Raw genomic sequence first — 13,561 nt, 5'->3', positions numbered from 1 at the left:
ATACTCTCTCATATATTTTCCAAGTTTGTGGTGATTTGTGATTTCCATTTGAGGCATTCACATTATTGGTGCTTGGCTCTCAAACTCCAAGGAATCAACAATCAACAAAAGGTATGTAACTCATCTAGTTCTTTTATGTTTAAATGTACCCCATGCGATGCTAGATAGGTTATAAACCTTGGAAAATAATATTTTGCATGTATCTTAGACAAACATAGATCCAAGGTTTAATAGGGTTGCATGTACACTTAGGAAGTGTTAGAATGCTCAAAACCCAACACCTATAACACTTCACAACCCGAAAATGGCTTAGAAAGCCCTAAATATACCCAAAATCCAAGCCCTAAAGATGAATAAACACATGGAAGATCAAGGCAGGAGCTTTTTACCTTAAATGAGGTGGAAATGGAACACAATCTCTGGATCTCCAAGCTCCAATTTGAACTCCCAAGCTCCTTTCCCCTTCTCAAGCTTCACAATCCACCAAAATGCACCAAATTGACCTTAGAATACTCAAACAAGGCTAGGGTTTCGATATGATGTCTTCTGGGAGTATAAGGAACGATGGAGGTTGAGATAAGTTGTTTAAGTACGGTGCAAACCCTCAAATTTAGGGTTTCACTCAAACAGCACCTAATCGCCGAGTCGGTCTCCCGACTTGTCGAGTAGGTCACTTAAACTCCCCACGGATCACGACTCTACTCGACGAGTTGGGCCACCAACTCGTCGAGTCCCAAAGAAAAATACATGAAATTCTTGAATTAAATACGTACCAGGAATCAGGTGTTACAAATCTCCCCCACTTATTTTAGACTTCATCCTCGAAGTCTGCTGCCGAGTCCGGAAAAAGCTCGGGGTAGTGCTCCCTCATCTCGTCCTCCGGCTCCCAGGTCCATTCCGAGCCCTTGCGGTGCTGCCACTGCACCTTTACCAGCACCACTCTCTTGTTCCTCAGATCCTTCGACTTCCTGTCAAGGATCGCCACTGGCCGCTCGATGTAGTTCAGACTATCATCCACCTGAATATCCTCTAAAGGTACCACTGCCGAATCGTCCACCAGACACTTCCGCAACTGGGAGACCTGAAAAGTGATATGAATCTAACTGACTTCGGCTGGCAGGTCCAGCCTATATGCCACCTTGCCCACCCGGGCTACAACCCTGAAAGGTCCAATACACCTGGGGCCCAGCTTGCCCCGCTTCCTGAATCGAATGACGCCCTTCCAAGGCGACACCTTCAGGAGTACCATATCCCCGACATGGAACTGCTGGTCCGATCGACGCTTGTCGGCATAACTTTTCTGCCGACTCTGAGCAGTCTGAAGCCTGCTCCGAACCTGCTGCATCCTCTCTGTAGTCTTGAGTACCACTTCGGTGCTCCCCATGACCCTCTGTCCAACCTCACCCCAGCATATCGGGGTCCTGCACTTCCTCCCATACAACATCTCGAAAGGAGGACAGTCAATACTCGCATGATAGTTGTTATTGTAGGAGAACTCGGACAAAGGAAGGTAAGTATCCCAACTACCTCCGAAGTCTAAAACACATGCCCGCATTATGTCCTCCAGAGTCTGGATGGTCCGCTCACTCTGACCATCCGTCTGCTGGTGAAAAGCAGTGCTGAAATGCAGACGAGTACCCAACTCGTCGTGAAACTTCTTCCAGAATCTGGAAGTAAACCGCACGTCCCTGTCGGTAATCACCAAGACTGGCACCCCGTGTCGTGCCACTACCTCCCTGATATAGATATCGGCCAACCTTTTGGCCGAAATGCTCTCCTGAATCGGAATAAAATGGGCGCTCTTGGTCAATCGACCAACGATGACCCAAATCAAATCCACCCCTCGCGCAGTCCTGGGAAGCTTCATGATAAAATCCATAGTAATATCTTCCCATTTCCACATGGGAATGTCCAACGGCTGCGTCTTGCCGTGCGGCCTCTGGTGCTCGACCTTGACCTTCCTACAGGTCAGACATCTCTCAACAAACCAGGCTACGTCCCTCTTCATGCAGGGCCACCAATCACCAGGACGAAGATCCCTGTACATCTTCGTCGCCTCGGGATGAATAGAAAACCTGGATTTGTGCGCCTCCTCCATCAATACCTGGTGCACACCCCCATGATATGGGACCCACACTCTATGGTGTAGCATCAACAATCCACGGCTGTCATAATCAAAGGAGGAAACCTGACCCACAATACGCTCGCTCTTACGGTGTTCCTCCTTCATGACCTCCTGTTGGGCCTCCCGAATCCGCTCCAACAGCGGAGTCACAACCGTCATCCTCATACAGATATCCCTGATCGGCGCTGACTTGCGGATAAGTGCGTCGGCCACGACATTGGCCATCCGCAGGTGGTAGAGGATCTCGCAATCATAATCCTTCACCACATCGAGCCACCAACGCTGCCTCATATTCAGATTTGGCTGATCCATGAGATACCTCAGGCTCTTGTGGTCCGTGTAAATGGTACAACGAACCCCGTAGAGGTAATGACGCCAAATCTTGAGGGCGAAAACAACAGCCCCCAGCTCTAAATCATGTGTCGGATAGTTCGCCTCGTGAGGCTTCAGCTGCCTAGAAGTGTAAGCGATGACATGCCCTCTCTACATCAATACCGCGCCCAAACCCGAGATGGACGCATCGCAATATAATACAAAATCCTCCATGCCCTACGGAAGGGCTAAGATTGGTGCCTCGCTCAATCACTATCTCAACGTCTCAAATGCGGCCTGCTGCTCAGGCCCCCAGCGAAAGACCACAGCCTTCCTTGTCAACCGGGTCAGGGGCACAACTATCTTGGAGAAGTCCTGAATGAATCTCCGATAATAGCCTGCCAGTCCCAGAAAGCTCCGAATATCAGATGGAGACCTCGGAACCTCCCATCTCATCACGACCTCCACCTTGGCCGGGTCGACCGAAATCCCGTTCTGGTTGACAAGGTTCCCAAGAAACTGCACCTCGCGCAACCAGAACTCACACTTGGAGAAATTAGCATACAAGCTCTCCCTCCTCAAAGTATCCAGAACCTCTCGCAAGTACTCCTCATGCTGCTCTCGCGTCTTGGAATAAACCAAGATGTCATCGATGAAAACTATCACAGACCGATCCAACATCGGTCTGCTCACGCGGTTCATGATATCCATGAACGCGGCAGGAGCATTCGTGAGCCCAAAGGGCATCACCACAAACTCATAGTGACCATAACGCGTCCGAAAGGCAGTCTTCTGCACATCCTCCTCTTTGACCCTCATCTGATGATAGCCTGAACGCAAATCAATCTTGGAGAACCAAGATGCTCCCTGCAGCTGGTCAAAGAGGTCATCAATCCTCGGGAGTGGGTAACGGTTCTTTACCGTTACCTTATTCAGCTCCCGGTAATCTATACACATCCGATGACCCATCCTTCTTCTTCACAAACAGAATCGGGGCTCCCCAGGGTGAACTGCTCGGTCTAATGAATCCCTTGTCTAACAGCTCCTGCAGCTGTGTAGACAACTCCTGCATCTCAGGAGGAGCCAACCGATACGGTGCCTTGGCTATCGGAGCCACATCAGGGACTAGGTCAATCCTGAACTCCACTTGCCTCTCCGGAGGTATCCCAGGCAGCTCCTCTGGGAATACATCCGCGAACTGTCATACTACTGGCTCATCGCCCACCGTCACCTTACCCACCTCCGGGGTATCCATAATATAGGCGACATATCCTGCGTAACTCTGCTGAAGGTAGCGCCTAGCCCTTGCTGCTGAACATAAAGCTGGTCCTTGTTGTGGCCTCTCGCCCTGAATCACCAGCTCTCCCCCACTTGGGGTCCTGATCCGCACCAACTGTTGCGCGCAGTCAATCACCGCCCCATTGGGGCTTTGCTAATCCATACCGATAATAACCTTGTTCCCCCGCAAAGGTATGGGAACCAAGTCTACCAGGTAACGCTCCTCGAACAATCTCAAAACACAGTCCCTGAAGACCTCTGATGCTCGCACTGACCGGTCGTCTGCGATCTCGACCTGTAGAGGGCAATCCAACATGACCGAGGACTCAGGAAACTTATTGCTAAGCGCAAGAGAGACAAACGATCGGGTAGCACCCGAATCAAAAAACACCTGAACTGGGATACCGTTCACATGGAACGATCCTAAACAGAGCATACATTTATCATATCAAAATCACAGCGACATAACATAAAAGAGCAAAGAGAAGAAATCATACCCGTTACCACATCGGGTGCGGCGCGTGCCTCCTCGGCTGTCAACTGAAACGCTCGGCTCCGCACCACTGAAGCCTCTGACTTGACCTTCCAGCCATCCATAACCCGTGTACCCACCGGAGTTGGCGCCACTGCTGCTGTCGTCAATCTGGGGCAGTTGGCCTTTTTATGGCCCCTCTGATTGCAATGAAAGCAAATCAGGTCTGATGTCTGAACCGTAGGAGCAGCGGCAGTACAATCCCTGCCAAAATGCCCAGTCTTGCCGCACTTATAGCAGCCAGAACCCGACCTAGTGCGGCAAACTCCCTCATGTGACCGACCGCATTTCCCACAGCGGTCCCGGCCCTACTGTCCCTTCGACCTAGCGTCGAATCCCTTGGGTTTCTTCCCCGAAACCCCTGTAACCTGCTTAGTCTCTGCCTTCCTCTTCATGAGGTGCTCCAAATCAATCTCCCTCTCCCGCGCCCTGGCAATCATGGACTCCAAGGTCGGGCAGGCCGAATAGCTGACATGCTCCCGAATGTCGGCTCTCAACATATCATGATAGCGGGTCTTCAGCATCTCCTCATCCCCGGCATACTGAGGAACCAACAAAGCCCTCTCGCGGAACTTGGCGGTGATCTCCGCCATAGTCTCCGTAGTCTGTCTCATATCCAGAAACTCCCTGGCCAGCTGCTGAAGCTCCACAGCTGGCGCAAATTCGGCCCTGAACCTGGTCACAAAATCTGACCAAGTCATAGCCTCAATGGTTGGGGCCCCCAACGAATCCCCAACTAACTCCCACCAATCTCTACCTCGATCCCTCAAATAACCTGCAGCAAAACGGACCTTCGACCCTTCCGGGCAGAAGCTCGTCAACTGCGCGGACTCGATGTCTGCGATCCATCTCCTGGCAGCAATGGGGTCCTTCACCCCATGAAATTCCGGCGCACCACTCCCTCTAAAGTCCTTGAAGGACAGTATGCGTGGATCCGACTGGCTGGACGCTGCGTCCCTCCTGAATGCCTGGAGGCGATCCTCCATCAACTCAATAATCCCCTCCTTGATCGACCCGAAGATGATAGGGGTCGACTCAAGGATACCTCTAGTGATCTCAGACGCGATGAACTCGCGTAACCCGTCATCAACCTACTCGGATCTCGCGCCCGAGCGTGACCCTGGTCCTAACCCAGATCCTGCTCCATTTCGTGTAATCGCCTTACTGAAAATAAACATATAAACGTCAGGATCATACATATCCTTGAGAGGTCTCGCACACTCTCCAAGTTTCCCGGTTCTGTCTCAACCTTTCTTGATTCGAGTACAGATCCTCTACTTCCAGTAGTACGGGCCCATACTACCTTCCACATCTATCCGTACTTTCCTCAAGAACTGCCTTGACTTCACTAAGTCCCTTTCTATAAACACAACTTCCCAACTAAGCTCATCCTAGGCTTTCCTAGGACACTCTCCGACTTACTCTCCGCCGTCAGCTGCATTAGGAGTCCCTACCACCTTTCCCTAACTAGCTTGCGGATACTGTTACATATCCGCTCACTAGTTAGTTAAAGTTAGCCAGAACCCCTATAGCACAAAGCAAGCAGCATTCATGCATCGAGTCACCACATCAAGCATAACCTAATTAGGATATCCTACCGCTGACTAAACAGTCCTAGCATACAGCTCATACAACAGGCATTCAAGGCATCCTTCCTAGATCCTTAGCCCTATTCTAGCATGCAGTTCTTAGAATCATACATCAGGCATACAAGGCATCCTCCTAGATCCTTAGCCCTAATCTAGCATGCAGTTCTCAGAATCATAAATCATATAACATAACATAACAAGTATGGGTATCTTGGGGAAAACTTACTTGAGCTCGGCCGGTCGCACGCATCACACACCTTGTTCTTTCTCAAAATTCTTTAACTTCAATTTTAGAAAACTGTTTTCTTTGTGAAAAATATTTTAATCCCTCGGTTTGAGTCCAGACACCCCCGAGGGTGTGTCCGAATCCCTCAAACCAAGGCTCTGATACCAACTTGTAACATCCCCAAATTTTGAGGCCAAAACTTTTGATTTTTAATTAGGTAATTCATAAAACAGTTCACCAAAACATTGTCAATATTACATCAACTTATACAAACCATAATGTCGTGTCTCAAAACAATATCATCAGATGTAATGAAAATCAGAGTACAATCCCAGAAACTCAATGCGGAAACCATGTGTGTGTGATGCGCTGCTACACCGCCGACTCCTTCCCCTTAGACGAAGAGGTACCTGAAACCAAAACTAAAACTGTAAGCATGAAGCTTATGTTGGGTTTTCAGCATTCTAACACTCCTATGGTGTACATGCAACCCTATAAACCTTGGATCTATGTTTTCTCTATTATACATGCAAATATTAACTATTCCAAGGTTTCATCCTAACTAGCATATTATGAAGCACCTATACTACAAAGTTCTAGTTAGATGACATACCTTTTGATGTAGCTTGATGTCTTCAAGCTTTAAGAGCTTAGCCCCAATAGTGTGGAAGCCTCAAATGGAATCACAAATCACCAAAACACCTTGGAAGAACTTGAGAGAATATGTATGCACACTAAAATCGGCCCACTCTTATTTTCACACACTTGTGCCAATTTTGTGAGCCAAAGACCCCTTTATATATTATGGAGGATTAGGGTTACATCCATGTAAACCCTAATACCCATGACCTTTCGTTTACATAGGATCCATGGGTTAAAAGCTCCATGGACCATCCATGAAAGCTTAGCCCAACCTAAATGAACTTGGCCCATTCCATATATATAAGAGTCCATATTTAATTAGTTCTTTTTGATCACTTAATTAATTCTAAATTAATTCTTGATCAATACTAATTAAATAATATGATTCCATATTAATATATTAGAACTTATAATATATTAATATAAATCATAAATATACTATTCTCAAAAGACTATCCATATAAATTGTGCCGGTGAAGTGCAACCCAAATAGACCATGCCGGGTCGGGTCAAGTACATACCAAATATAGTTATGGACTTAGACATTAATCCAACAGTCTCCCACTTGGATAAGTCTAAAACTATTATTGAGTATGACTTCAAAACCTAACTGGCAATCGTAGCTCTTAAAGCCGCTGTCGAACTCTGACCTTGTCAATGACTTGTCCATTAGATAAGGGATCATATATTCCTCCATTCTAGATATCATATGGACTGAGACATGGATTATAATCATTCTCTCTGTCCATTTGTTGTTTCCCGATTTTCGATTTATGATGACTGACTGATTGAACAAATCAAATCAGTTCCGGCTTGGCCAAGCACTTACATGTGTCATCGCTAAATCATCGAGGGGCCCACAGATATCGCTTTTATCCCGAAGGTAAACGGAATGGATAAACTTCGACTCATATGGCTTGTTCTACTACTTGTTGAATCATACACAAAGGCACGTTTTATAACATCGAGTTACCAAATGCATTTTCGTGCAATCAATGTATAACCAACTCATAGTAACAACTCATATCTCTAGGTTTGAAGAATATAAGATATTATCGTCTCATGATCACTCGTGATAAAATCCATGAAGTGATTCAAATGAGCGCGGGTTGAATCCAATACTCCGAACTTATGAGCACTCATGAGTGTTGTAGCACCACTTTCTCCACCAACTTGGACCTCTACAAACCAACCCATGACAGTCTTGATTCATATCTACTTCCAACATATGACCGACTGTGGATGGTTTGAATAACTTAATCATTCAGGAAGAGCGACTTAGTTATTCTGGAAGTCAAAACATGCAAAGTGAAACACAAGAATAAATGAGTCAAATATGGTATCAAACCCTTATGAATATAAATAAACACTTTTATTTATCACCATACTGATTACTCATTATTCATTGTTTCGGTTTTATCAACTTTATACTTGAATTAAAAACACTAGTTGTCCCATGCTCCAAGCATGTACACTATGTTTTTCTTAAACAATAGCTTTGCCATACACCAAGTATGCACTCTATGTTTGTCTATGATCCTTACTTTGTGAAATAAACCAATTGAACATAATTTCAATGATTCTAATTTCACACTCCCACATCCTTATCGAAAAATGTGAGAATTTCAAATTCCTATCATTTATCGAAATCTGTTTAGATTTTAAACTTATATGCACTGACCCTCCTGTAATGAATATGTATAAAGTCACAAAGACTTGTCAACAGTCATTATAAGGTATTCCAATGGAGATCAACTCCATGGAAACTAAGTCTCATATTCAAAGTACATTGCTTTGGACATGCTTCGTGCATTAAGTTTTCTAATCTTACACAGATACCTTCCACCTATGGAGACAACTCCATATTCTTATTTTGACTATCACTTCTGAATAAGAGATGCCTCTTTTCAGAATATGTCAATATGGTCCTTCCAAAATTAGCACTATACTTCCAACTGTCCCTGAGCAACCAATCTTTGGTAAACCTCAGATTGTCCTCGACAATTGCTTAATCATTTTAGTCATATCCAATTCTAGACCTTTTCCCTTCTTAATGCCTCTGGGCATTTGGAAAAATTTAGAAATGACAAATATTATAGCACATGCAATCGATCCTGTACCCAAAGCAAATGGTACACGATTCATGATGTCTCACATAAAGACATGATTCTAGACCAGTCTTTTGCTACAATATTTTTATTTGCCATGTTTTCAAAATTTGACTATGAACAGGGATGCCGTAATCATAATCGAATTTTGAGAACGCAATATATAGAATTTCCTTAAGTTGAACCAATCCAACATGAAATTCATATATATATTCTTGACTAAAGATGATTAAGGTCTCAATCTAAGCCTTTAGAACTGAAATGAAGTATATCCTCTCCCTTAATTATAGCAAAACAACTTTTTCAATCCCTGTAGCCTCACGAATTGAAACTTTTGTTTTCTATAATTAACATTGCTAACTTGCAACACTAACAATAATTATCATGCTCCCACTAACACGATGATTATTAGCATAACACTTATGCTCCCACTAGCTTTGACATGTACTCATAAATCAGCTGGACTTCTAGAAATCAATACTTTATTGACTTTCTTACCAAAGTTCAGATTTCTGATACGATATGCTTTGATAAAACTTTATCAAAATCATACACCTTTCCTTAGATAGCATGCATGTGTGTCTAAACAATTTCAGAACTATGAAAAGGGATGCCGTAATCATAGTCTCAATTGTTTAGACCTTTTGCCATCTGCTTCAAATCTACTTGGTGGAAGTGTTTCCTCACCATCATTTTCATGAATCGGAGAGAAACCTTATGACCCTTAGATTTTATGGTGTATGTGTTCTTATCCATGTGAATCGTCAAAACCATAGTCACAAGACAAGGATAATAACAAATCCAAACTCATATGGACTGAACTTATGCAATCTTAACTTCTTGCCACCTGGCAGTACAGGGCCTGCCATTGCTTCCAAGTTGTTATGCAACCAATTGAGAACTTTCAGAACTCCTATGCAAAGCCAACTTTAACTGGAATGGGCACAGAATATGTCAACACGATAGGTTATAAACCTCAAGTCGTGTGCTAGTGAAGAACCTCAGGTTTTATTCTTGATTAGTTCTTGAAATTCTTTTTAGGATCTTTAAGACTCCCACTATCCTCTTGACATATAAGACTATCTTGCCAAATATTCAAGAGATAGTGCGGATTCTTTATCAAGACAAACACTTAACACAATTGGCCTTAGTTGGTCTTTGTTTTATCCAAAACATCACAACTTACCAATTTCAAATGTACAAGAGTAGGACACTTTTACTCTTACATTTGACAAGTGTTTTAAACCTTTCTTTAAGATATGTCACTCAAGTTACAATCTTGGAGTATGACTCTAAGAATTGTTTTGGAACGAAGTATGACTCATCTTCCTGATCTAACCATTTAACAATTCATGACTCCTCTTCTTAGTCATAAGAATGCACTAAGATGACCTTTAGAGGACTAATTTTGATATGATTTCTAAATCATTAAGATGATCACAAACATGATACTAAAGTACTCTCCCATCTTTTCAGATTTGAGAAACTTTTATCTTTCTGCCTAATTTGATTCTTCCCATTCGTTCTGCCATACATTGAGACTTTTCCAATGTTTCAGAATTATACTTAAACTTGTAAGTATAACCATATTTACTAAACTTTAGTAAATCAAATAGTCTTAACGAGCTTTGTGGTGGACATGACCAGTGCACAAGAATGTGTACTCGATCCCTTTAGTCCTTCACTTGACTCACACATCCATGTGAACAAGTAATTAGTCTTGATTTTCCAATGCTTGAAAGTTCTCATTCATTATACTATTCAACTTGCATGATTCCAAGTTTCGGTCCAATTAAAACTTGGGTGATGAGGAACTTTCCTGATTTGGTAAATTTAGACACTACCACAAATGAAAGAATCAAATCCATTTTCCAATATTGCTGTCAGTGGAATCATATACGCAACAATTTTCCACAAATGCCATTGTAAGGATACTTCAAATAAATAAAATTAAACAATTTTCTTTTATTTTAAAACTTTACGGAAAAACTTATCCTTACAATCCACATGGAAAATTGTTGTTATCTATTCCTTAGCAATATATCATAACTTCTTAAGCAACTGCTCAAAATTCTGATGCGATCGAAATCCACCTTCGCGATCAGAATCAGCATATATTTCCTTTAAGATTTCTCTCTATTCTTTGATTCTTAAAACATCAACATGTGACCCAGTCACATCATGTAATGAGGATCTCAGAATAGAACTTAACAGAGTTAGATAATGGGCTCTACCTGATGTAAAGTCAAACTTATTGACTTTAACATCCTTAGGTAAATTTGGCAGCTTTGCAATCAACGCCCCTTCCTTTGGCAAAATAAACATATGGACCCTTTGGTAATGGGACTATCTCAGACTTAGCCTTTCTCTTTACCATTTGGTCAACCGGGTTGACTATGGCCAATCCCTTTCCATTGGGAAGAGAATGTTTTTTCTAGATTTCCAGTGTCACCATTGTCACTATCCATAAAGTTTTTGGGAAGTTGATCTTCTAATCAAATTTTCTTTACTATCGTTCCAAATCATTGCTGATTCAGCAGCACCAAGCAAATAGATATGATCATTAAGGTTCATGTCATAGTCTGTTTCATAGTAGTCCCAAAGGAACTCACTATGTGACTTAGAAAGTGATTGAACATCCAAATTTCTCAAGACTTTGACACCCAACTCTCCCGGCTTGTCAATATGTGACTTCATCTCTAAGATGTGATCACACATAGACCTTGCTTGCCATTAGGGCTTGAGTGACCTTGAACTTGTTGGTTAGGGAGAATAATTGGAGGAGGTGGAGGAAGAGAAGTATGACTTCCATGAGCCAAACTCGGGAAGTCATATTCATTAGGAAATCTTGGTTTGGGAAGATCATTGTTGTCTAAACCAGACATCAATAATGGGAGAAATTCACGTAAAGTTGATTTAAGTCCTTAATATAACACCCAATATGATATATGAAGGCTAGGACCCAATAAACTATTTTATAACTTGGAAGAGGGATGCCGTAATCCAAGCTATAAAATATTTGAAGGTAGGTGAATGACGATTCACCAATTTCCACCAAGATAAACGAAATGTATTATTAGGTTTTAATTGGTTTTGAAACTCCTAGATTATTTTGAGATTCATTGAACTTTTCAATGGCATGTTTCAATCTCGAGTGTGCCCTTCAGGTTTTGTGACTGGGATGCCGAGGATCACAAAACAAGGTGTGAAGTAACCATGCAAATATACTTGGTACCCTTAATATTTACCCCTCAATCGATGTGCCGGTTAACCACACATGCTCCAACGATACTATGATAAACATTAAGTTACCCTTTGCCTACCTTGTTAAGTCCAGCTTAGTGTGCCGGTTAACCACACACGCTCCACTAACAGCTTAAACAAAGTGCAAAGTGTAATTTCATGGATTAGCACCTTATTCACATTTCCCTAAGTAACTAAGATTGGTAATTTATAAGTGTTTAGTTACTTAGTATTTATCATTATACTTATAATGAAGGGAGAATTATAGTCCTTGTCCTACCTGTTCGGTTAACGACCCTCCACCGGTCAAGGAAGCGGTGAGTGAGAGTGGACACCCATTAAACTGCCATTTTATAGGCAGTAACCTTATACCCCCTTATAGACCAGCTTCGTGAATGAGGCCTACTAATGGTAAGACGACTTGCTCTTATACATATAATATATTAAACTTTTAATATTATAATAGTATAAGGGTGTATTTTAGACATTTAAAATACTTAGTGGTTTAATCTATTAATTAAACTAGACTTTTAATTTAATTAAACTCAAACCATATATTTATGGATTAATAATACTCTTTTAATTAAACGCTTTAATTAACTATTAATAAAGTCCATAAGAGTTAATTTGAACTATTCAACAAAACATCATAATTCCAATTATTAAACTCAAAATTAAAACAATTTAATTAATTGTTTAAGTTATGAACCCAAGAGTTTTAGAATTCAATTCTTTTTTTCATAAAAAACTTTTCTCAAATTCCAAAACTTGAGGGCAAGTTTTGTAATTCTTGAAAACCTTTGGATTCCATAACTTATGGAATTAATGGTGTTTTATGATGAAACTTTCCATGTTCCATAACTTAAGAACAAGTTATGGAATTCTTTAAAACATTAACACCAAATTTTGTAACTCCATAAAAACTTTGAATCAAAAAAAAAAAATTTTAAAAAAAAACTTTCATATCCATAACTTATGGAAGTTTCAAAAACCCTTAAGATCACAACTTTAAAAAAAACTTTTGAGCTCCAAAATTTTATGACAAAATATGTAACTCCTTAAAACATTTAGATCAAACTTTTAAAACTAATAAAATAATCATATCATTTTATCTTTTACTAAATTTGACCTAATTCAACTCATATAACAAATGATTCAAATTTTACAAATAATTCATTTTTCACAAAACAAGTAATTATCTTAAAATTTGACAAACGTCATGTTTTTTTTTCCTTTTTTTTCAACTTGAAAATAAAACATTTGCATCAATATAACAGAAAACAACCCATGGCTCTGATACCACTGTTGGGTTTTCAGCATTCTCACACTCCTATGGTGTACATGCAACCCTATAAACCTTGGATCTATGTTTTCTCTATTATACATGCAAATATTAACTATTCCAAGGTTTCATCCTAACTAGCATATTATGAAGCACCTATACTACAAAGTTCTAGTTAGATGACATACCTTTTGATGTAGCTTGATGTCTTCAAGCTTTAAGAG

The sequence above is a fragment of the Lactuca virosa genome, chromosome 6 (assembly GCF_052849685.1).
Source record: "Lactuca virosa cultivar CGN04683 chromosome 6, Lactuca_virosa_CGN04683_v6, whole genome shotgun sequence".
Classification (NCBI taxonomy): domain Eukaryota; kingdom Viridiplantae; phylum Streptophyta; class Magnoliopsida; order Asterales; family Asteraceae; genus Lactuca; species Lactuca virosa.
Note: the sequence above shows the minus strand (reverse complement) of the source record.